At 40.7% G+C, this 26,332-nt stretch overlaps 1 protein-coding gene across 1 annotated transcript in view; it reads right to left on the reverse strand.

The window, feature by feature from the left end:
• The window catches only part of mao (monoamine oxidase), a 162,715-nt gene that overhangs the window by 135,276 nt on the left and 1,107 nt on the right, over positions 1-26,332 (reverse strand). The window lies entirely within an intron of this gene.

Consider the following 26,332-nt stretch of genomic DNA (forward strand, 5'->3'; position numbering starts at 1 on the left):
TGAGGACTTGAGAAGGAGGCTGTTTTTCCAGTTGTTGAGACTTTCAGTTAAGTCCTTAAATTTTATTTTAAAATTTTAAATGCTTAATTTTTTTTCTCTTGCATGTTTAAGATAAAAATCTGTGGGTAAGGAAGAGTAGTTTTTTTAATATACACGGTGTTTTAAAAAGCTTTTCAGACTTCATGTCACTGGCAGCATTCAAGAGACAGTGCGTGAAGGATAGTAGATTTGGAGAGGTGGTTACACAGCTGGACCTGTCACATGGATGGCTGACTATCAGAAGTGGAAAAGTACACTGTTCTCCGTAACATGCATTTCTTCAACGCAACTTAGCTAGAACGCAATTGAAGAATTTCAACCATTATTTGTAAATGCAAATTTTCCTTACGTGTACTGGCTATAAATGTGATTCTGGCTCCATTAGTTTAAAATGGGGCAGGCATTACATGGTTCTCTTATGACGCAAGATTGTGTGGGCATGGAACGATCACGTTATATCAGAACCGAATGGAGTTCAGAAAGCTCCTGTGGCCTGTACCTCTCTCAAACAGATTGCGTTTTGGGTGTTGAAGGGGATATTCTTGGGAAAATGGGAGGGTCAGTCAGATCTTGGGCACCAAGAATGAATCTTATGTTATGTGAGGTTTGTCAAGATTTAAAAAGAAGAATTGTCAAAGGGGTCTTCTCCTATTAGGGACACAGACATGAGATTCTGCAGCAACGAGCGTGAATCTAGGATAATAGGTTGCCTTCCTGGTGCTACGGTCAAGGACATCACTAAATGGTTGATGGTTATTGTCAAAGGGGAGAGTGAGAAGCCAGAGGTTAGAGTACACACTAGCAAGAACAACATAGGTAAGGAAAGGGCTAAGGCTTTGCAGAGTGATTACGGGAGGTTAGGTAAAAAACAGAACCTCAAAAAAAAAGGTAGTACTCTGATTTACTCCCAGTGTCACAGTCTAATGAAAAGTAGCAATAAAAAGATAGATAAATTAATGGCTAAAGGATGGTGCAATGATTTTCAGATTTTTTGGATCATTGGAATCTCGTCTGGGCAGAAAAGACCTGTTTAAAAAGAGAAGGATTTCAGGTGAACCTGCAAGGGACCAATATTCTAGCAAAAGAAAAAACCTTTGACGAATTCTATTTTGGGATCCTTTAAACAATAGTTAGAGGGGGTGGAGTTTCCTCAGCAGCAGTAAAAATAGAAAGGCAGTTGAGGATGGTTCTGAATCAGAAGAACATGTTAATTAGAAAAGGCAGGCAAGAGCAAGTCAGAGAAGGAGGTAAATCTGAAGAATTAAGCTGCATTTATTTCAAAGCAAAGCAAAGTCTTACAGGTAAGGCTGATGAACTCAGGAGATGTATGGGAACATGGGATTGGGATGTCATAATTGTTACAGAAACTTGGCTGAGGGAAGGACAGAACTGGCAGGTCAATATTCTGATTTTAGATACTATAGGAAGAATAGAAAGGAAGGCAAGAGAGAAGAGGGAGTGATTAAGGAAAAAAAGTGTTACTACAGCAATTAGAGGATATTTCCGAGGGATCATTCAATGAAAATATATGGGTAGAAGTTAGAAAGAAGGAAGGATGATCACATTAATGGGATTCTATTATAGGCCCCCCAACAGTCAGAGGGAAATTGAGGAGCAAATATGTAGAGATCTCAGATAAGTGTAAGAATAATAGGATTGCAAAAGTAGGGGCTTTCATTTTCCAAACATTGACTGGGACTACCATTGGATGGTGAGGAATTTGTTAAATGCATTCAATAATTGTTTTAAAATCAATATGTAAACGTACCTACTAGAGAAGGAACAAAACCTGACCTCTTGGGAAATAAGGCGGGGCAAGTGACTGAAGTGTTAGTAGGAGAACACTTTGGGACAAGTGATTATAATTCTACTAGTTTTAAAATAATTAGTCGTGGAAAAGGATAAGTCTTCCATAAAAGTTAAAGTTCTTAAATTGGAGTAGGCAAATTGTAAGGGTATGAAATAAGAAATTTCAAAAGTCGATTGGAGTAGATTATTCGCAGATAAAAGGATGGCTGACAAATTTGAGGCTTTCAAAAAAGTGATGAGAGAGAGTTTGGAGGCATGTTAGAGTGAAGGGTAAGACTGATAAGGGTCAGCAACAATGGGCAAATAAAGAGAGAGAGTCTCGTCAAGATTTTTTAAAAAAAATCTATATTGATACAGACAACGGAGATCAAATGAATTTCTTGAACAGTATAAAGAGCGTAGGGGCATTCATATGAGGGAAGTCAGGAGGGCAAAAATGGGAATATGAGATTGTCTTGGCAGATAAAGGTTAAGAGTAATCCAAAGAGATTCAACAAGTGCTTTAAAAGCAAAGCAGCAACTAGAGAGAGAATATGCTCCCTAAACATTACCTTCATGTGTTGAACCTCAGGTGATGGGAGAGATAGCAACTGAATATTTTACGTCAATTATTACTGTGGAGAAAGAAAATGGAGGCGACAGGAGATAAATACCGATAATTTGAAAACAGCTCATATTACAGAAGTAGTAGTGCTGGAGATATTAGGAAACAGAAGGTGGATAAATCTCTGGGATGCGATCAAGTGTATCTGAGGACATTATGTGAAGCCAGGGAAGAAATTGGAAGGCCCCTAGCAAATATATTTATATCATCAATAACCACGAGTGAGGTGCCAGAGGACTGGTAGGTGGCTAATGTTGTGCCTTTATTTAAGAAAGGCTGGAAGAAGGAACCCGGGAATAAAAAGACCTTTGAGCCTGACATCGGTAGTGGGTAAGTTGTTGGTAATTATTCTGAAAGGTAAGATTTATATGCATTTGAATAGGGCAAGCAATGATTAGGGATAGTCACTGGTGATTTTTGGCAAGAGCATTGGAGGCATGGTTAGTAAGTTTGCAGATGACACCAAAATTGGTGGTAGAGTGGACGGTGAATCTTTAATCTTCCTTCAAAGAAATCTTGATCAACTGGGTCAATGCAGTGAGGAGTGGCAGATGGAGTTTAATTTGGATAAATGCAAAGCATTGCATTTTGGTAAAACAAACAAGGGCAGGACTTATACAATTAATTGTAGGGCCTTGGGTAGTATTGTAGAACAGAGACCTACGGGTTCAGGGATATAATTCTTTGAAATGTGAGTCACAGGTGGACATGGAGGTTAAGAAACATTGAAAGAACTACAGATGCTGCAAATTGAAAACAAAAACAGAAGTTGCTGGAAAAGCTCAGCAGGTCTGGCAGTGTTCTGAGGAAGGGTCACCAGGCACAAAACATTAACTCGGATTTCCCTTCACAGATGCTGCAAGACCTGCTGAGCTTTTGCAGTAACTTCTGTTTTTGTGATGGTGGTTAAAAAGGCAGTTAGCACACTTGCCTTCATTGCTCAAACCTTTGGGTGTAGGAGTTGGGATGTAATGTGGACGTCGTACGGGACACTGGCGAGGCCTCTTCTGGAATCCTGTGTACAGTTCTAGTCGCTCTGCTACATAGAGGATGTGGTTACATTGGAGAAAGGTTCAGAAAAGATTTGAGAATATTACAGGAATGGATGGTTTGATTAATGAAACTAGCTAGATAGGCTGGGACTGTTCTCACTGGAGTGTAGGAGGTTGAGGGACCTTAATGAGGTGCATAAATCATGAATGACATAGTTAAGGTCTTTTCCCCCAGGGTGGGGGAGTTCAAAACTTGGGAGCACATTTTTAAGGTGAGAGGAGAAAGTTTCATAAAGGACATGAGGGGCAACATTTTTACACAAAGAGTGCTTCATTTGTGGAATAAGCTGCCAGAGGAGGTTGTGGATGCAGGTACAGTTACAACATTTAAAAGACATTTGGTGAAGTACATGATAGAAAATATTTGCAGGGATACGGGCCAAATGCAGGCAAGTGGAACTAGTTTAGTTTGGGAACATGATCGGCATGGACTATTTGGACTGAAGGGTCTGTTTCCATGCTGTATGATTCAATGGCTCCTATGTGCTTGGAGATTTTCTTTTTCATTTTCATTCCACACCCTCAGTGTCTGTCTGTCTGTCAGGGGTCCAGCTATTGTTTAAACGTGCTGTTGGCAATGGCAAACAGAGGATCCCTGAAAGTGTAAGCAACTCACCACTGGTGAGAAAGAGATCACAAGAGCAGCGCTATGGTGGGGTGGTGCATACATAATGAGGTGAACGCAGAAAATTGTGTGACAACTCACTAGAGCTTACCTTCCATGAACCTCCCCAAAACGGTCGCTCAGCTGATTTTGGGGAAAATTCAGCCCGACAGATTTGTGGGAAATGGCTGTTATTTTGAAGCGGGAGAAACAAAGTAAAAATTTCCCAATCTTCACTTACAGGACCATTGCTACTTTTGAGATTATTCATCTATCTCGTGTGATTGGGCAGCATGCAGACAAGTGGAAATTTGAGGTAAGGACTTAAATGGGAATTGAATTGAAAAGGTATATGCATTTGTTTATCATTCTGAGCTCTTCAATGCTGTTTTCAAATTCAGCATATCTTGACTGACTGATTTTTTTTTTCAATCTTACTTTTCTCTTCCAAAACCTTTTTGATTCCAGCAGTGGACAATTTTATGACTGCTGGATAAAATATCAAGATATTGTGCAAGCAAACAGCTCAAAGCCAAGGTCTTAAGCAAACAACAGATTACATTTTAGAATTGCATCACTGTAATAAATTACATTTAGAGTCAGAGTCACGCAGCAAAGAGGACCTTTGGAAGAGTCTACACTAGTCCCACTTTCTAGCACTTAGCCCATAGCCCTGAATGTTGACAATTTAAGAGCTCATTTACATAGTTTTTAAAAGGTTTCCCACCTCAACTGCCCTTCTATGCAGTTCATTCCAGATTCCTATCCTCAAATCCACTCAAATTTCTTGCCCTTTGCCTTAGAATTACACCTTTCATTATTGACCTTTCAACGAAGAAGAACAGTTGTTTCCTATCCACACCATCCATGTCCCTCAGCCTTTTCCACCTCAATCAGAATCACCCCTTGCTCTAAAGAGAGGATAAGCCTCTCCACCATCCCTCCATGCCAGGCAACATCCTGGTAAATCTCCCCTCAATCCCCTCCAACACAATCAATCATTCTCCCTACAAACCAGTGACCAAAACTGCACAGTGCTCCAGCCGTGCCCTAATGAAAGTCCTGGACAGTTCCAAAATAACCTCCCTGCTCTTATAACCTGTGCCACAATTGATAAAGGCAAGTCTCCCATATGCCTTCTCCAGCATCCTATTAATGTGTTCTGCTACCTTCAGGGATCTGTAAACAAACACCCCATCATCCCTCGTGGCTCCAGTCACACAAAAATAAAGTCTTCTACAACTAAGTCAATTTTGGATTCAACTTGCCAAGTTACCCTGGAACCCATGTTCTTTCATTTTCTACATCAGTCTCCCATGTGGAACCTTGTCAAAGACTTTTGTGAAATCCATATAAACCACATCAACTGCACTATCACCTGCACACCTAGTTACCTTCTTGGAAAAATTCAATCAAATTTGTTCAGCATGAAATCCCTCTGACAAAACCATACTGACCATCCCTGATCAAACCTGGTCTTTCCAGTGGAAATTAATTCTATCCTTTAGAATTTTATCTAGTAGTTTCCCTATCACTGATGTGAGCCTTATTGGTCCATAATTCACTAGTTTATCTCTGCCATTCTTTAAAAAGTGGAACTACGTTAGTGGGCCACCAGTCCTCTGGTACCTTCCCTATGGCCAGACAGGAATTAAAAAGTTAGGTCAGAGCTCTTGCCATTTCCTCCTTCGCCTCTCAGCATCCTTGGACCCAACCCATCCAGACCTGGGGATTTGTCCACTTTTAAGCCTACCATAATTTCCAATACCTCATCGCTCCCTGTGTCAATCTGCCCAAGGACAGTCCTCCCCCAAATTCTGTACCTACATTCTACTTTGACTGAATACAAAATGGAAGTACTTGTTTAACACCTTACCAATGTTTGGTTCCACAAACAGATTGCGCTTTGGTTACTAATGGGCCCTACTCCTACCCTGGCTATCCTCTCCCTTTTAATATACTTAGACTCTTGGGATTCTCCCTAATGTTATCTGCCAGTGTTATTTTTTAAATTCCCTCTGATTGCCCCCAAAACACCCAATTTGATTTCTTAAGTTCCTTCCTGCACTTTCTATATAATCCTCTAGGACCTCCATTAATTTGCTCCCTTTGTACCTGCTAAAAGCCAGTTTTCCTTCTTATCCAGTCCTAGACATCCAGGAGTCTCTGGGCTTGATGCTCCTATATTCCACCCTAAAGGGAACATGTTGGATCTGTCTCTCTCCATTTCCTTTTTGAATGCTCTTCACTGTTCTGCTATAGAATTTCTGTTCCTACTGAACGTAATAAAATGCCCCACATATTTCACAGATGTGTTAACAAACAAACTCTTTGAACCAAAAAGGAGGATACATTCAGAGAGAAAGTCAAACGTTTTGACAAAGATGTGAATTATGGAAGACATGGGAGGTGAACAGCCAGAAATGGATAAGGAACAAATTTCAGAGTTTCAATGTCTGAAGGCACATAGTTAAGTGAAGGAAGTAGGAATGCTCAAGAGGCCAAAGTAGGAGAAACAAATAGAGAGAGAGATTTTGGAGGTCTAAGTGCTGGAGGGAATTACAGAGATCAACCCTAATAGGACAGTTTTCTTCAGAAAAGGCACAGGAGTACAAAAGCAACATTGTATGTGTACCTGAAGAATTGTCAGCGAGAGGTCACACAGCCCAATAATGGGAGAGGAATAAGACCAAAGCATTTTTGAACTCAAAATTCAAGACCAACCTCAGGGATAACAGCCTATTGCTCACTTACAACTCCTCTCTACAAAATGTGGGAACTGAAAACCCACCAGAAGTCAAAACTACAACTTGGAGAGTTTCTGAAGAGGGTTTTCTTGAAATCTACCCCTTTATCTGAAATAAAAGGGATTTCAACCACATACAAGTGTTCCAGTAAGAGACCCCAGTACCAGCAGCTTGTATGTGCACAAAATGACTTTTCCATTTGTGATAAATGGAAAAAAGCTTAACAATTACTGAGCAAAAGTACTTTAAAGTTAACACTGCAGAGTTTACAATTTTTTTTACATCTCCCCAGACTTGTGTGCACATGCTCTTGTGTGTTTTGGTTTGTGCCAATAACTGTAACATCTTGGATTAAGTTTGTTTTGCGAAAACAAATTTTTTGTTGAGTAAATACACCTGACAGATTCTTCATACTGAAGCTCACATTCAGAGACCTCTGGTCTATAGAACTGTGTTCTGACAAAGGGTCATGGGGCTTGAAATATAAAACACTGTTTTCTCTCCACAGATGCTACCTGACTTGTTGAGTTTCTCCAGCAATTTCTGTATGTGTTGGATCTCCAGCATCCATAGTTCTTTGTTTTAATTTAGCCCTCTTTGAAAGTTTGCAAACATATTTTAAATAATTTTCAATCAACTTGCTCAGTTATGTTATGTGTACATGGAAATGGAGTAGATGGGACTTCAATGCAGGTTTTCTGGCTCATAGTAAGGGTACCACCAATGCATTACAACAACCCCCATTCTGGGACCTATATTATAGGTCATATCACCAACTGGTTAAAATGCAATCTTTGTTGTGACCAGTTGGGAGAATGGGACTTAGAAAAGGAAACCTCAGTCATTAAAATGTCAAAAGTAAGAATTTAAATGTTGCAGAGGAAGTAAGGGGAGTGCAATGACATAAACCAGTACATGTTGAAACACATCGTATCTGGGCCATAAATCTCTGGTAGGAACTGACCGCAAAACTTGTACAAAAACATTGATTAAACTACTGTGGAATGTGAACAAACGTCTGGTCGCCAAACTGCATAATAAAAACGTTTTGAGGCATTGGAGAAATAAAGATTTACAAAGTGGGTATGGCTATCAAGTGAGGCTGAACAGGCTGGGTCATTTCTCTCTTTAAAAAAAGTAAAACTAAACAAATGGATTTTATTTTATAAAAGGTTTGGATAGAACTGACATAGCAATATGGTTTCTACTTGTGGGGATGAGCAGAACCGGAGACTGTAAAATAGTCATCAAGAAATCAAATAAGCAATCTAGAAGTAGTCTGTGGAATTCATGAGCACAGGAAATGGCATAACTGAACTAAAAATATGGGAGGTTAGATAGCCATATGAAGGAGAAGAGGATAGAAAGTTATGTTGATGTAATTAAGTGAAGAAAAACAAAGATAGGATGCAGCAAAGGGGATTTTAAAGGAGTTGAAGTTTGAAGGGGCTGCAAAGGAGAGGGTAAATGTAGCCTATCATTGTGTGCTTCTGCAGTGGTGGCGATAAGATTGAAACATTAGCAAGCTGTATTTAGAATCAATGGCACACCCAAATGTGCTGCAAAATGCGCTATAATTTATCTTATGGAGAGATAAGCTCGAACTCTCCCATACTAATGTGACTGGACAGCACATCTGATGGGTTGAATAGCCTCTTTCTGTTCCTACATTTCATCAGCTCTTCATCTTACAGCAAATCAAAATTCAAGTATGTCTCCAACTTAAAACACATCAAAACCATGTTTCATTACATTTGCGAAATATTGGCATTTTTTCATTTAATCACAGATTCCTGGGTATTTTTTTTTGAGTCTGCAGTTTTTCCTGAGACTGTCAAATCATGTCAAGTTCTTGAATAATTTCTATTTATCTTAACCATTCAGAAAGGAACGTGCTAATTTGATTCTTGGACACACTTACTGAGGTTGTCTCTAGCACAAGCTGCTGAAAAAAGTGAGGATACCAAGATATATTGACATATACAGGATACTCTGTTCTCTCTCAATAGAGGATGTTCTACACACAGACCATAGTATTTGGTTGAAGACAGTTTCACCATGTCTGGTAATAGTAATTACATTTATAAAAACATGTTCGATTGCAAGCTTGCTGTCATCATAAGACTTATAGGGTACCCACATCTGTGATACAAGGATGCCTGTAGGGGAAACCTCAAACTGATAGGGTTCAAAGTTGATGTTGGATTTCTTGATTGGAATGCATAAAATTGAGCATCAAGGAGGGTTTGGAAATGACATACAACAAAAGAAACCACCCACTGGCAGAAGAGGGAGCCTGGCGAATGGAAAAATAAAAATCAGTCAACACAGACCAACTCACCTGGGCTGGCTGCAGAAGGGTCTGCCACTCAAAAGTCAACCTCTACAGCCAAAAACAAACAATATTCAATCCACACCCGACAGCTACCTTGATCAGAGGCCATTGCATTCTGGGTGGATGTCTATTCACTGCAGCTTTAAAGCCAAGATTTTCAAAAGAGACATCACCACAAAAGGTGTAAATGGTTTAAAACCAATTTAGTGTTTCATTTTCAGCTGTATTTCCAAAAGGAACATTACAGCTTTCAACACATACTCCCATAGGAAAGAGATAAATCAATGCAAACAAAAACACTACAAAAATCAAACTGCGAGTTACAAAGCAGGATTGGGAACCTGATGTTGGATGAGTTCCAGGTCTTGAACCCGGATTTCATCTGCCTCAAATCATTTGATGCCAAATGTAAATTCTAATGCCTTCATTGAGCAAGAAGCTAGCTTACCACCCAACCTGAACCTAGAGGTGGGAGCTGGCTGCCTGGTGTCAAGGTAAAGCCAAGAGGCAGCCATGATGGGGTCTGTCAGTGCCTGACTGAAGAGAGCAGACAGATACCGTCATAGAGATGTACAGCACAGAAACAGACCCTTCAGTCTAATTTATCCACGCCGACCAGATATCCTAACCTAATCACTTCCCATTTGCCAGCATTTGGCCCACATCCCTCTTAACCCTTCCTATATACCCATCAAGATGCCTTTCCAATGTTGTAATTGTACCAGCCTCCACCACTTCCTCTGGTAGCTCATTCCATGCACACACCACCCCTGTGTTAAAAAGTCACCCCTTAGGTTCGTTTTATATCTTTCCCCTCTCACCCTAAACCTATGCCCTCTAGTTCTAGACTCCCCATCCCAGGGAAAAGACCTTGTCTATTTAACCTATCCATGCCCCTCATGATTTTATAAGCCTCAATAAAGGTCACCCCTCAGCCTCTGACGCTCCAGGGAAGACAGCCCCAGCCTATTCATCTTCTCCCTACAGCTCAAATCCTCCAATCCTGGCAGCATCCTTGTAAATCCTTTTCGGAACTCTTTCGAGTTTCACAACATCTGGAAGGTGACCAAAACTGCACACAATATTCCAAAGGTGACCTAACCAATGTCCTGTACAGCCACAATATGACCATCCAACCCCTATACTCATTGCTCTGACCAATAAAGGAAAGCATACCAAACACCTTCACTATCCTGTCTACCTGGGTCTCAACTTTCAAGGAGTTATGAACCTGCACTCCAAAGTCTCTATTCAGCAACAATCCAGAGGATCTTACCATTAAGTGTACAAATCCTGCCCCGATTTGCTTTTCCAAAATGCAGCTTCTTTCATTTATTTAACTCAAACTCCATTTGTCACTCCTTGGCCCATCTGATTAAGATCCTGTTGTCCTCAGAGGTAACCTTCTTAGCTGTCCACTACACCTCTAATTTTGGTGTCATCTGCAAACTTACTAACTATAACCAGTTACTAACTATACCTCCTACGTTCACATCCAAATCATTTATATAAAAATGAAGAAAAGAAGTGGACCCAACACCGATCCTTGTGGCACTCCACTGGTCACAGGCCTCCAGTCTGAAAAACAACCCTCTGTCTTCTACCTGTGAGCTGGTTCTGTATCCAAATGGCTAGTTCTCCCTGTATTCCATGTGATCTCACCTTGCTAACCAGTCTGCCATGAGGAACTTTGTTGAACACCTTACTGATCCTCACTGAAACCACAGCATTTTTTCTGGTTTTTGTTCAATCATGGCATGTGGGCAATGCTGGCAAGGCCAGCATTTGTTGCCCCTCCCTAATTGCCCAGAGGGCAGTTAAAAGTCAAATGCATTGCTGAGAGTCTGCAGTCACCTGGAGGCCAGACAAGGTAAGGACAGATATCTAAACCCAAAAAAAGAGGACATGCCTAAACCAGATGGGTTCAACAACGGCCATCATTTGACTTTTAATTAAATTCAAATGTCAATGTCTGCCATGGTGGGATTAAAGCGCTCGTCTCAGAGATATTTATCTGGGGTTCTTCACTTCTGCATCCAGTGAAATTACAACCATGCCACCACTTCCCTGAAAAAGGTGATTAGACAGAGTTCTAATGCCAAAAATAAAGTCAACACACATGTTCTAGCACAGAACAGCCAAAGGTTCAACAATTTTAAACAATTTGCTCTGAATTCCTTAACATTTCTGTAGCTTCTAATAAGAGGCTAATGGGCAATATTATCTTCTATCAACCTATTTCAAGTTTAGTGGCTTTTAGGCTGTTGCACTTAACATAGCAATTTAAAAATATCTTGACCACTCAGCATAGTATCCAGAAAAACAACTTAAAATGGTGAATGAACTCCAGTTTATTGCCTTTTGGACATCAGAAATGAACCTACAGAAGTTCAGAAAACATGAAAATAAATGATCAATGAAAACGGAAACAGGACATCTGTTCATTGTGATAAATCTTTGCACTTAACAGAGAATTCATTTGGTTGAACTAGTTTTTAAGCACTCAAATATAGAGATCAGCTGATGCATACCCCAGTAAACATATAATACGTGCATCTTATCAGCATATCCATGAATTGTAGTACTTTGTACTTGGAAATAATTCTTGTACTCTGAAGAACTTAATGGGTATTGGTGTGTGGCATGAGCCATGGCAAGGAAAGGTCAGAAAAAACCCAGTAAGAACAAAAAAAAAAGTCTGATGTTCAATGTTAGAAAAGGTTTTCCTGATTTTCTCCTCGTGCCATAATTCTTAAGCAGCGACTAAGTTATTGCATCTCAATAATGACCTTACTTACCTTGTTAATATGCTACTTCCAATTCTCTTTTCCAGCACCAAGTAATTAAATTGCAGAAATTCCTGACATGTTAATCAGAGCAGTACCAGAGGACTACAACTCATCAAATGCTGATCCCAGCCATCATCCAACTGCTTCTTCAGAACAACATCTGTCTGCTCTATGGACCTTCAACTCTCGTCCCATGCAAGTTGGCATTGTCAAATCACAAGGCTCATTGCATCATGGCTCCTGCTCTCAGAATCTCAAATACCACTTCAAGCTTCCAAGCCTTTACCTCAGATCAGGGGACACTTACATCTTGTGTGCTTTTGCTGTGTCACTTTGAGCACAGTGACAGATACCTCATTTAGCTCACAAATGACAAATAATAAGCTCATTTGCTTTATCATTTACTTGAAGTTTGCCAGCCTCTGTGTCACATTGCTTACTTAGCGCACACTCACTGACTTCAGCACTAACTGCAAGCTGCTGGCCTCTGCATAGCTTGCATTATTTCTTAATGTACAGCCTGCGGTCAGTGGCCTGCACTGGCTGTGAGCAGACTGAGTGTTAGGCAGCTTGTTACAGTGGTGAACACTGAACTGTCAGTATAAAGGGGTGGTTAGACTTCTTGCTGTGCCACACTATGCTATGTCAATCTCACACCTGCAAACAGCAGGGGCTTCAAGCAAATAGCCATGTGAGAGAGAGAGAAAGTCAAAAGGGGACCAGTCTTACTCAGGTGAAGGGGTGACAACTCCCAGGGTCACAAATGGAAGTATAAATACCCAGGGGTATCAGACTATTCAGAGGGACAGACAAAGGCAAGGGTGGTGGTGTAGCTCTGATATTCAAGGATGACATTAGGGTGGTGTTGAGAGATGATATAGATTCTGTGGAGAATGAATGGAATCAATTTGGGCAGAAGTGAGAAATTCTAAGAAGGTCATTGATAGGCATGGTCTATAGGCCAAATAATATCACATTGGAGCAGACAATAAAGAAATAACTAATGCCTGTAAAAATGATACAGCAATCATGGGGGATTTTAATCTACATGTAGATTGGTTGAACCAGCTCAGTCAGGATAGCCTCAAGGGTTTTTGTTGAGTGTATCCGCAATAGTTTTCTTGAACAGTATGTAATGGAACAGACAAGGGAACAAGCTATCCTAGATCTGGTCCTGTGTAATGCGACAGGAATAACTAATGACCTCATAGTTAAGGATCCTCTCGGAAGGAGGGATCACAGTATGGTTAAATTTAGAATACAGAAGGTGTGTGTGAAAATAAAATCCAGTACCAGGGTCCTGTGCTTAAACAAGGGAGACTACAATAGAATGAGGGAGGACTCGGCTAAAGTAGACTGGAAATAAAAGTTTTATGGTGAGATAGTTGACGAGCAGTGGAGGACTTTCAAAAGAAATCTTTCACAGTGCTCAGCAAAAGTATATTCCAGTGAAAAGGGGTAATCTGCCTTGTGTCGAAGGAAATAAGGGAGGCTATCAAATTGAAAGAGAAGGCAGACAAAGTGGCCAAGAACAGCAGGAAACTAGAAGATTGGGAAAACTTTAAAGGTCAACAGAAAGCCACAAAGATCTATAAACAAAAAGAAAGATAGAATATGAGAAAAAAAACGAGCACAGAATATAAAGACAGATAGCAGAAAGTGTCTATAAATATAAAATTAAGAAGAGACTAAATTAAACATTGGCCCTTTTGAGGATGAGAAGGGGCATTTAGTTATGGGATATGGTGAAATGGCAGAGGCATTGAGCAGGTATTTAGTATCAGTCTTCACAGTGGATGACACTAATAACAAGCGAGTAATTGACAAAGATGGAAATCAAATAGGCAAAAGGGAGGACTGCAGATGCTGGAAACCAGGAGGTTAGATCAGAGTGGTGCTGGAAAAACACAGCAGGTCAGGCAGCATCTGAGGAGCAGGAAAATCAACATTTCGGGCAAAGGCCTTCACCAGGAAAAGTTGGGTGGGTGAGGACCTGGTAACAATCACTTCAAGTTAATGGAGCTAAGGATAGATAAGTCTCCTGGCCCAGATGGAATGCATCCCAGGGTACTATAAGAGATGACAGGAGAAATAGCAGGTGCACTTGTGGTAATTTTCCAAAATTCACTAGACTCTCGGGCAGTCCCAGCAGATTGGAAAATAGCAAACGTGGTAACCACTGTTTAAAAAAGGAGGTTGACAAAAGGGGGGGGAAGATTATGGACCTGTTAGCTTAATCTCTGTAGAGGGGAAGATACTGGTGTCTATAAATTAAGGAAGAAATAGCAAGGCATCTTGATCGAAATTGTCCCGTTGGGCAGATGCAACATGGATTCATGAAGTGCAGGTCATGCTTAACAAATCTTTTGGAACTTTAAGACATTACAAGCAAGGTGGACAACGGGAACCCAGTGAATGTGGTATACCTAGATTTCCAAAAGACCTTCGACAAGGTGCTGTACAAGAGACTGCTGCAAAAGATAAAGATACATGCCGTAACAGGTAAAGTTTTAGCATGGATAGAGGACTGGCTGACTAACAGGAAGCAAAGAGTGGAGATAAATGAGTGCTATTCAGGTTGGCAAAAAGTAACTAGTGGTGTGCCTCAGAGATCAGTGTTGAGACCGCAATTGTGTACAGTTTATATAAATGATTTGGAGTTGGGGACCACGTGCAGTGTGTCAAAGTTTACAGATAACACCAAGAGGAGTGGCAGAGCAAAGAATGCAGAGGACTGAAACTTTGCAGAGGAACATAAATACTTCGAGTGAGTGGGCAAAGGTTTGGCAGATGGAATACAATGTTAATAAGTGTGAAGTCATCCATTTTGGGAGGAGTAACAGTAAAAATTATTATTACTTGAATGGTAACATATTGCAGCATGCTGCTATGGGGAGGGACCTGGGTGTCCTTGTGCATGAATCACAGAGGATTGATCTGCAGGTACAATAGACAATTAGGAAGGCAAATGGAATTTTGTCCTTCATTGCTAAAGGGATTGAGTTTAAGAGCAGGGAGGTTATGTTGCAGCTGTACAAGGTGCTGGCGAGGCCACACCTGGAGCAATGTGTGCAGATTTGGTCTCCTCACTTGAGAAAGGATACACTGTCACTGGAGGAGGTGCACAGGAGGTTCTGTGCACCCTCTGGTTGATTCCAGAGGGGAGGGAGTTGGCTTATGAGGACAGGCTGAGTAGACTGGAATTATATTCATTGGAATTCAGAAGAATGAGGGGGGAATCTTACAGAAACAAAATTATGAAGGGACTAGAGAAGTAGCAAGGATGCTTCCACTGGTGGGTGAAACTAGGTCAAGAGGGCACAGCGTCAAGATTAAAGGGAGCAGATTTAGGACTGAATTGAGAAGGAACTTCTACACCTAGAGGGTTGTTAATCTATGGGACTCCTTGTCCAGTGAAGTAGTTGACGCTATCTCGGTAAACATTTTAAAGCTAACATAGATTTTTTCAAACAAACAAAGGTATTGAGGGTTATGGTGAGAATGGGGATAAGTGGAGCGAAGCCATGAATAGGTCAGCCATGATCTTACTGAATGGTGCAGCAGGCTTGAAGGAACAGATGGCCTACTCCTGTTCCTAGTTCTTCTATTCTTATGACAATAGTGAGTTAGGGGTTAGCCACACAGTTAGTCAGTCAGGCAATCTGTGCTATCAAGATCCAAGGATTCATGTCCTTGCAGTCCATGAACTGGGCCATAGTCAGCTCCAATGCAATGCAATCAGTTCAGGGATTACTGTTCAGTCAGCTGGGCTACTATGGAGAATCTGTCCAGCCTCTGAGCCAATTTGTCCACCAATGAGACAAAAAGGAAAGACTCAGCATGATGGAAGAGCAATTAGTGATAATTGCAGGCAAGGTGGTGAGATGTCTTCAGTGAGTGAGCAAGAAGTGGAGAAGGCAGGACAGGCTAATAGTTTGGGAGGACGAAGTGGGAAGGGAACTGTTGAATAGATATGATGTATGCAATAATAAGAGTTATGATGAAAGAGTCTTTGTGAAATAAGTGTGCAGTGATAGAGTTAGAATGAATACTGGCCTTGAGTGTGTGAAGTAGCAGGGAAAAGATGGTGGTACTTACTCTTGCAACAGCTTCAGGACGAGGGAACACTGCAATGATACCATGGAGTACAAGTAACAGTGTGAGCAGAATTAGACCACTTAAGATGAAATTGTACATGGGGAGGAGTCGGGAACGCCAGACCAAAAAAAAAAATAGAATCTTGAACATGAAAAGCACAAAGAAGAAACTGTAACTAGAAGTCAATGCTGGTATATCCACAATTACCACATATGTCAATACATAGCATCAATATTTCATAAATCACATTACTCTGAAGTCAAAGCCTGACGATCATTCTTGACTCTGCCTTCTCCTGAACCAACCTGTAAATAGCCCAAACTCAAGCACACAATGAAACAAAAAGGATGCCTTTGTGTCAAGGGCAGTCAGTCAGTCTCACCCACACCTCTGGAGTTCAGCTCTTTGTCCATGATTGGGACAAGGTTACAATGAGTGGCCCTTGTGGACCCATATTATACATCAAAGAGCAGCTTATAGCTGACAAGTGTTACTCAACACCAATCAATGACTTCCTTCCATCACTTTGCTGATGACCGAGAGTAGACAGATGGGGCAGCAGCTGACAATGTTGAATTTGTTTAGTGAACAGGAGATACCTGGGTAAGTTTCCACATTTCCAAGTCAGGCAGATGCTGGTCTTGTCCCTGGACACATTGCTGTAGTACAGCTACATGGTTACTTCTGCAGCACAAGTCTTCAGTACATTTACTGATGTTGTCAGAGCCCATACCTTGGCAGTATCCAATGCCTTCAGCCACTCTTAATATCCCCAGAGAATCAAATTGGTTAAAAAGATTGACATCTACAATGCTGGGTATCTCAGGGAGAGGCTGAGAGGAGTCATCCACTTGGTACTTTGGGCTGAAAATGGTTGCAAATGTGTCAGACTTTTCTTTTGCATTGATGTGCTAGACTTCCCCAAAAATTGAGGGTGGGGATATTTATGGAGTCTCCTCCTCTAGTTAATTGTTTAATTGTCCATTATCATTCACGACTTGATATAGCAAAACTGCAGAGCTTAGATCTGATCCAACGGTTGTGGGATTGCTTAGCATCTATTACAGGGTGCTTCCTTCCACGGTTTCACATGCAGGTGTATTGTAGCCAATGCTGTAGCTTAATCAATTCATTTTTAGGTATACTGCTCCTGGCATACCCTCCTATCCTCACTGTACAGAGCTGACACCCTGGCTTCATAATCACAGTGGAGAAGGGAAACGCCCATCCATGAGGTTACAGGTTGTGGTTAAGTATATTTTTATTGCTGATGTCCAGTTTTGAGCTACTGCATCATTTAGAAATCCTATTTAGTATGGTGGTAGTCATCATGGTGGAAAGGGGAAGAACCTCAATGTGAAAACAACTGTGCAGTGGTCACTCTTACCAACTCCATGTGCCTCTGTATCCATCTGCAACAGGTAATTCATAGAGAATGAGGTCATTAGGATTTTATCTTTTGTTGGCTTCCTCACCATTTGCTGTAGACCAAGTCTAGCTTCTAAGTCTTGGACCAATTTTCATCATTTTAGGAATTAAAATCCCTAACCTCAAGAACATTCTTTGAATCTTCTAAGTGGTGTTCAACATGTCGTAATACTCATTCATCAGCTTGTTTTGGAGTGTGGATAGGTAAGATGGTAATCAGCAGCAAGTCTTCTTGCCCACGTTTAACCTCATACCATCAGACATCATGAGTCTGTCAGTCAATGCTGAGGACTCCCAGCATACTACAGTGCTGACAACTCTGATGGGTCTGTCCTACCGAGGGAAAGAGTACAGATGGTGGCATCTGGGTAATAGTTTGAAAAGTATGATTCAGTCGGCAGATGATTAGTTATTACATGACTAATCTGTGGGACAGCTCTCCCAAACTTGGCACAACCACTGCACCCCCTCCCCCAACCGATGTTACTAAGGAGGAACTAGCAACGCAAGAGGGCTGGGTCTGCCGATGTCATTTCCAGTGTCTAGGTGACCAACAGTGGCCAATTCGGTTTAATTCTTTTAAACTTTGGTTGATCAGATACAACAGAATGGCTTGCCCATTTCTGAGGGCATTTAAGAGTCAGATTGCTGTGGGTTAGGAATCAGGTGTAAGTAAGGACGCCAGATTTCCTTTCCTGAAGGACCAGATAGGTTTCCATGACAATCGACAAGCTCATGGCTGCCATTGAGCTCATTTTTAACTCCAGATTTATTAACCAAATTTAATATTCCACCAGTTGCCATGGCAAAAATCACTTAAACATACCATAATGCAACCCATCTCTTCCAAAGTATGAGATTTGTTGGTCTGTAATTTCCTAGATTATTCCCAGCCCCCTTTCGAAAACAAAAGAGCTCCTTTTGAACTCTTAGCACTGCCCAATTTCTAAACATCCCAAAAAATATATTGGACAAAACAGGTTTAATTTCATAAGAATTCTTGTCTAAAGTTCTGATTATTCTGCCTTCATTTATCTTGACCAGTAACCATCTGAAATTTCCATTCTGCATTGTTCATCCGATCCCAGAAGTCTCAACTTTTGGTGCTGGGAAAGCTACGTGTATATCCCTCAATTATCAGAGAAATTAGTAACTGATTGCCTGATACCATGTCACCTCTAGAATCTGTAATGGCTCCACCATTTTGTAAACATTAATGCTGCAAATATATTATTTATTGAAATGTTTGATTTTGTCCACCATCCTAATATTGCTTGTTTTTATTTTAGTTCCTTACCAACTTCTTGGCCTGCTTCTTGTCTTTTTATTAAAATTTATCTTAGTTCTTTGTGTTGCCTCTAGCTTCGTACTTCATGAATAATCACTTTTCACATCATGTCCATTGTTGCTCTCCTATTTCATGCATAATTTAATTTAAAGGAATGACCTAAAGGACCTCACTTCTGGCTTGGCAGCATATGCACTCTTCCAAAGGATACTGTACTATATCCACATGCACCTTGCTTTTAAATCTGCTCCTCACATTTAAAGAACTCATTTGGCAGATTACCAATATCAGAGGAATGGAAAATGACCATGAATGGCTTTAAGTGATATCCAGCTGCAGCAGCAACTTGTCAAGCTGTCAGTTGTCGTATTTTCTAGCACAGATGTGCTTTATGCAAGTACAGTTTGTATGCCATGACAGTGACCATGTCATAACATTTACATTTACACATTAATTTACGCAGATTGAAATTCATCACTATTCAGCCAAATTTCCCAGGGTTTGGAAACTCACCCATAAACTGAATCATTGATTAGAATAGAATGCCCACAATGCAAAGAGAGGCTATTCTGCCCACCAAGTCTGCACGGTCCATCTGAAGAGCATCCCACCCAAATCCAGGCCCTCACCCTATCCCTGGAACCCCATATTTCCCATGACAACTCCACCCAGCGTGCACATCCCTGGACACTACAGGGGAATTTAGCATGGTCAATCCATCTAACCTCCACATCTTTGGATTGTAGGAGGAAAGCAGAGTAAAATGGAGGAAACTCACACAGTCACAGGGAGAATGTGCAATCTCCACAAGGGCAATTGCCCAAGGCTGGAATCAAATCTGGGTCTCTGGAACTGTGAGCCACCATGGTGCCCAAACTGATGATGGGAGCTATTAGATTGTACAGTCCAGTGCTTTTTGTAGCAATGCTCCTGACTCAGTTGGAGAAGGAAATGTTTACATCAATCCTCAAACAGCTTCTGCTGTCATGACTTCTTCTTGCTGTCATAAAGAAGTCCTCCCAACCTGCATCATTTGCAATGTCAGGTAATAGGAGGTCAAAGAATGGAAACTATATAGTGAAGAGGCCAGGAGGTCACAGGAAAGACAAGTTTGGTAGGCATGAAAGAAGATTACAGAAAATTTCAGAAGAAAGAGTCAGGGTCAGAATTAAGGACTGTCTTGGAGCTAAGCTAAGGGTGACAAAAGTTCCATTGTTTGATTTTTCTGGCTATTTGCTCCAAAGACAGTTTAGTTGCAGAGTGGACTCTGGCAGTCTGCAGCTCAGAGCCAAAGCGGATTGGTGTTCCTCTAGTCAGTAGTAGAACAGTGAAAATGCTAGCTTCATTATTCCACATGGAAAGCACATGGGGGCTTGATTCTAAACTGGATTTTGGAATGAAATAGGAGATTTATGCTAGTTCTTAGCTCGTGAAAGAAATTACAGTTTTCACAGAGCTGTGTAGCAAAGAATGCAATCAGCAAAAAAAACAAACAAAACAGCAGTCAGTCAGATCAAGGAACTAAGGCATCCAGAGTCAAGAGAGAGATTAAACTGAAGTAGTCCATGTTCAAATGCAACAAAACTTGGACAATATCCAAGTTTGAGATGACAAGTGGCAAGTAACATTCATGTCATATAAGTGCTGAGCAATGACCATCTTCAACAAAACAGAATTCAACCATCACATTCCACCATCACCAAATCCCTCATATCAATATGCTTGGGGTGACCAGAAACTGAATTGGACTCACCTTATAATCACAATGATTAACAGGAACAGGTTAGGGATGAGGAATACTGCAGCAAGTAACTTATCTCCTGACTCCCCAAAGTTGTCCAACATCTAACATGCATGACACAGGAACACACTCCACTTGTCTGGATGAGTGCAGCTCCAACACAAGAAGCCTGACACCATCCAGGACAGCACAGCCCACTTGATTGTTTGTGAATGTAGTGCTATTCAGTTTCTCCACTGCTGATGCTCATTGCAGTATATATCATGCATAAGATGCATTGCAGAAATTCACCAAGCCTCCTTAGACAGCACCTTCCAAACCTACATGAGTATCATGCACCACTACTACCTGCAAGCTCCCTCCGAGCCACTCACCATCTTGACTTGAAAATATATTGCCGTTCCTTCAATATTGCTTGGTTAAAATCCAGGAATTCTCTCCCAACTGGCATTGACTGGGGGCTACCTACAGCAAAATGGACTATCAGGTTGTTTGTAACCAACTAATGTATTGTTGCAATAATAATCCTGCTCAGTAGGAGAGGAACCACTGATTCAGAAACTTGGAATATGTGCTTGGTAGAGGACCCAATGGTGCAAAGCTACTACTATCTCTGGGATTATGACTGAACACCCCTAAATCAGAATCCCCTTAAACTTAAAGCTGTTTAAGAAAGCAGCTCATCACACCTTCTCACGGCAACTGGGAATAGGTGGTAAATGCTGTCCCAGTCAGCGGTACTCCATCCCACGATTTTCTTTCTAAACGATGCAGCTTATCATGGAGAGAACTAAATTCCTGAAGAATGTGGGATACTTTTAGGTGGTCCAAACATAAGTAAATTATGCAAAAGTTGAACTGTTTTTCTTAGCAGGGGTTAGGTAGAAGTAAACGTAACAAGGAAAATCAAAGAGTCATAACAGTTTAATTTCTTTGGGTTTTTTTTTAATTAAGAGAAACAAGCTGCATGACCAAAGCAGAGGACATTAACACAAAGTAAAATGCTGCAGTTGCTGAGAATCTCAAACGAAAACTGAAAATAATGGGAATACAGTACTCAGCAAGTCTGACAGCATGTGTGGAGAAAGAAACTTCTTTCAGTTCCGAAAACTAAATCCTTGACCTGAAACTTCAACATTGTTTTTCTCTCTCCATGGTTGAAGTCAGGCCTGCTGGTATTTCCAGAGGTGAGTGGACATTACTATTTTTGCCCCAACTTGCTAGCATGTCTGTTAAAAGTATAGTGGAAAAGCACCAGCACAGATTTCAATGGAACTCAGTACACAGATCAGCATTGCCCAAGGAAGAATGGATTGGTTTCTGGTGTAAAAAAAACAGATCCAGATCCTGTACCTGCATGTGCTTTTTTTTTTAAAAAAAGTTTGAATCAACATGAACCTCCTCAGTGAGATGGAAGCTCTTAATAGATTTATTTTTTTCAGATTTGTAGTTACACAACCTCAAACAAACAAGGAAAACTTTGAGGAAGGAGTTGTGCAATTGTAATTGCATGGAGTTAGCATAGCATTGCAATGTATTGGACCAAGTGTCCTAACCACTTGTTTTTGTATTATAATACATTACAGTTCAGGTTATGGGCTAGGCAATCTTCCTGTCATTCTGCTTGCCTTGTCGCCTTGGGCTCCAGCCACTGTGCAAATGGGAACAGCCCAGGATGTTCTTCATGCAACACCTGTCCTGTCCTTACCTCAACTGGCTCTCTTGAAACTCTGGTTATGCAAATTACAAACTTTCCAAAATCTTTATCTAGTATAAAACAGAGTGGTTTGGGATAGTCTATGAATATTAAAAAGGATCAGACAAAACTGAATCCATGAACATCATTGTGATCAAGACATTCTCCTGTTACACATTAAAAAACATTCTGGGTTAATTTTTAATGAAATACTTGTTCTCACTGTACATGCCCTGAAATGTTCCTCCCTCCTAGACCATTGCACAGAAATTCAATCTGTAATAGTCTTAAATTACTCTAAAATAGCACAAATACTATGGTCACTTGACTAGAGATGGATTGTCAGATACCGTCACGACATTGCGCCACAAGGCACGACTGTCGGTCCAACTAGTCCACGCGGAACTATTTCCAAACAAAACTAGTCCCACCTGCTTGTGTTTGGCTCATCTCTCCAAACTTTTTTTATTCATGCACTTAATGTCTTTTAAATGTTGTAGCTGTGCCTGCTTCCACTGCTTCCTCTGGCAACACGTTCCACACATTGTATAAAAAGGTTGTCCTAGTGTCTTTTTAAAATCTTTCTCCTCTAACCTTAAAATATGCCACCTAGTTTTGAATTCACACACCCAAGGGCAAAGATCCTTGCTAATCCACTTATTCAAGATTTTATAGACCTGTCAGGTCACCCCTCAACCTCCTATGCTCCAGTGAAAAAAGTCCCAGCCTATTCTTATAACTCAAATCCTTTATTCCTGGCAATATCCTGGTAATTTCTTTTCTGCACCCTCTCTAATTTAGTTATATTCTTCCTATAACAGAGGGACCAGAACTGCACAAAGTATGCCAGAGGAGGTGTCAACAACATCCTGTACAACCTCAACATGATGTCCCAACTCCTATACTCAAAGGAAAGAGCAATGAAGGCAAGCATGCTTGATGCCTTCTTAACCATCCTGACAGAACTAAATTTTACATGTTTAATCTCCTCCACAAATATTCCAAGAATGCAAACATAGTTTACTGGATCAGAGCGAATTTACTTAACACAATAAATTGCCTTTTATTCTGCAGCTATTCTATTATTACTCATTGAAGTTTTCCTTGGTCCAGCCCAGTTCCTCATGCAGATTCATGTATCTTGATACCAACTTCTCCTGGTTTTGGGCTGGTCAACTTTCCTGTCATTCTCTCTGGCCTTATGACCTTTGGCTCTAGCCACCATGCAAAAGGAGGATGTTCCTCGTGCATTGACGGTTTCTCACTTCAACTGGCTCTCTTGAAGCTCTCAGAAGTGAAAAAAACTTGAAACTTGTCAAATCATTAGAGTATAAAGTAGACCCTTTCCACAGGTAAACTGGGTAAAAGTTTCTACAGTAACAATTCCACTTACAAAATATATTTGTAGATGGAGTTTACATAATGGAATAGATTCATATATCCCATAATAACACTATTAATGAAGTTTCTTTCATCGGATCACATGGAGTATAGGTATTGTGTGATCAACCACCACCATGACTCAACGTTCCCAGGGGCTCTCTCAATATTACTTGGATTATTTGCTGTGTTGGGAGTGTAAGGGAATACATCTCCCTTGGAGACAAAATCTTGATGTCCTCCAAGACCCTGACCAAATCTAACAGTATCAAGAATGAATTCCCTTAGCTGTCATGAGGTGCAGTGCCAATCTGGTAGTTCTGAGAAAACACTTTGCAATTATGCTGTTACTACTGTTCCTTCACATTGACACTGCCTTTTCCAAAAAAATTGCTAGGTGCGTCTATGACTGCCACCCAATCAGCTTTGAACAGTTTGGTTTTACATGTCCCTTCTACAACAAGTAAGACATACTGGTTTGCTTCCATCACTATTTTTCTCCGTACTATAATTTCTAATGACTGAAATATATTTTCTTAAATCATGCCACCTGTTCATACTGCTTTTTTCTGAGTTGTTCATTCCTCCTTTGCTACTTCTCTGCCGATGTCATGTTCAAGCATTAACATTTCTTTGTTTAAGAGACTTTTATTTCTTGCTGTTCTTCTAATTCAAGTAATTTCATTTCTTTACCTTTCAAGCTGCTTCCCTAGCAACTGCATTCTAGCCAAGTCAACAAAATCCCTGTCTGAACTAATATTTCCATCTCCCAATTCCAACCTCAATTAAAATCAGCTCTCTTAGCCACTGCATTTAATTCTAACACCAAATTTTCTGCTAATGCTGTTAGCTTATCCTTGGCTAATTATTGCAAATTTCTCATGGCTAAATCTTTGCTTTCTTGGAAGTAAACTAACAAAGCTATTCTTTTTAAGAAGTACAGGAAATTTACTGTAATTTTGCTGTTTTAAGTATACAAGGTTTGGATTTCCAGAACTTTCTAATGAATAAGGCCCCAACGTTCCATGGTTTTGAACAAACCAAATAAATTTTACTACACAAGTTTATAAAACTAAAACAATCCACAACATGCATTTGAATATTCAGAATTAACATGACATAGATATGGGTAAACAGACTAGTGTTATTGAATACCCAAAAAAACTACGCCTTAAAATGGTTGTTGCAAGAAAGACATCTTTCTCAGCAGCCCACCTAGATAAGATCACATTCAGTCATACTCTTAAAAATCCTATTTCAGAAATCCAGGAACAGACCCTTCGGTCTAACTTGCCCATGCGAAGCAAGTTTCCCAAACTAAACTTGTCACAACTGCCTGCATTTGGCCCATATCCCTCTGAACCTTTCCTATTCGTGTACCTATCAAAATGTCTTCCAGATGTTGTAACTGTCTATATTCACCACCTCCTCTGGCAATTCACCCTGTATGTGAAAAAGCTGCCCCTCAGATCCATTTAAATCTTTCACTTCTCATCTTAAAAAACTGTGCCCCCTAGTTTTGAACTCCCCCATCCTACAGAAAGGACCTTTGCTATTCACCTTATATACGTCCCTCATGATTTTATACATCTCTACAAAGTCACCCCTCAACATCTGACCTCCAGTGAAAAAAGTCTATCCTATCCAAGAACAAAAACAGAAATAAGCTGGAAAAGCTCAGCAGGTCTGGCAGCATCTGTGAAGAAAAATCAGAGTTCACGTTTTGGGTCCAGTGACCCTTCCTTCTGACCTGAACAGTTAATTCAGATTTTTCTTCACAGATGCTTCCAGACTTGCAGAGCTTTTCCAGCAATTTCTGTTTTTGCTCCCGATTTTCAGCATCCACAGTTCTTTCAGTTTTTATCCAGCCTATCCTTATAACTCAAACTTCCCAAGTCCTGGTAACATGCTTGTAAATCTTTTCTGTCCCCTCTCCAATTTAATAGTATCCTTCCGATTGCAGGGCAACCATGATTGTACCTAGTAATCCAATGAGGAATATTAAATATTTAATTTCAAAACTGAATTGCCCCAAAAGCTGTTCCAATTCAGAATGTCTCAACAACTATTTGCTTCCTAGTAATTCAGTCAGTCCCCTGAGACTGCGTTCCACTGGATTACTGAAGTTGAAGCTCATTGGTACAAATCTAGCTCATTCACAGCTGGTAATGGCCACAGGCTCCTGAGCTCCACCAAGCAAATATTGCTTCCTTAAGCTCCACCGTCAGCTACAACAAACAGCCTGATCCCTGAAACTCAGTAGCAAGGAGCTCCAACTACACAGAGCTATCAACTGGCTTCAAAGACCTCAACAAACCCCAGTTCCTTTGAACTAATGGCAGCACTTGCAGCTGCGTGGACCACCTTGTCTGACTCACTATCTCTCATTTATTAGAGCAGACCAACCTTGAACTGTTTTGAGTTGCTCAATAAAAGCTTGGCAATAAGGCCCGCCATTATCTCTCGACTGGATCAAAAGTCACCAGCATTGGAACATCTTGCCTAAAATGTCACAATCTGCCATCTTAGACCAGTCAACTGTGCTTTATCACAATCAGAGAGTAGTTACACATCCAGACTAAGCTTGGAAGCTACATTAGTTTGTGCTGTTGAGAGGAGGTCAGGTTGATGTGGTATAAAGCCAGGAGGCTGGAGTTCAAATTCCACTTGCTCCAGAGGCGTGTTATAACTTGGGTTCGTGTTGAACAATGGCAGTGTCTCT

Source organism: Chiloscyllium punctatum, chromosome 15 (assembly GCF_047496795.1).
Source record: "Chiloscyllium punctatum isolate Juve2018m chromosome 15, sChiPun1.3, whole genome shotgun sequence".
Lineage (NCBI taxonomy): Eukaryota > Metazoa > Chordata > Chondrichthyes > Orectolobiformes > Hemiscylliidae > Chiloscyllium > Chiloscyllium punctatum.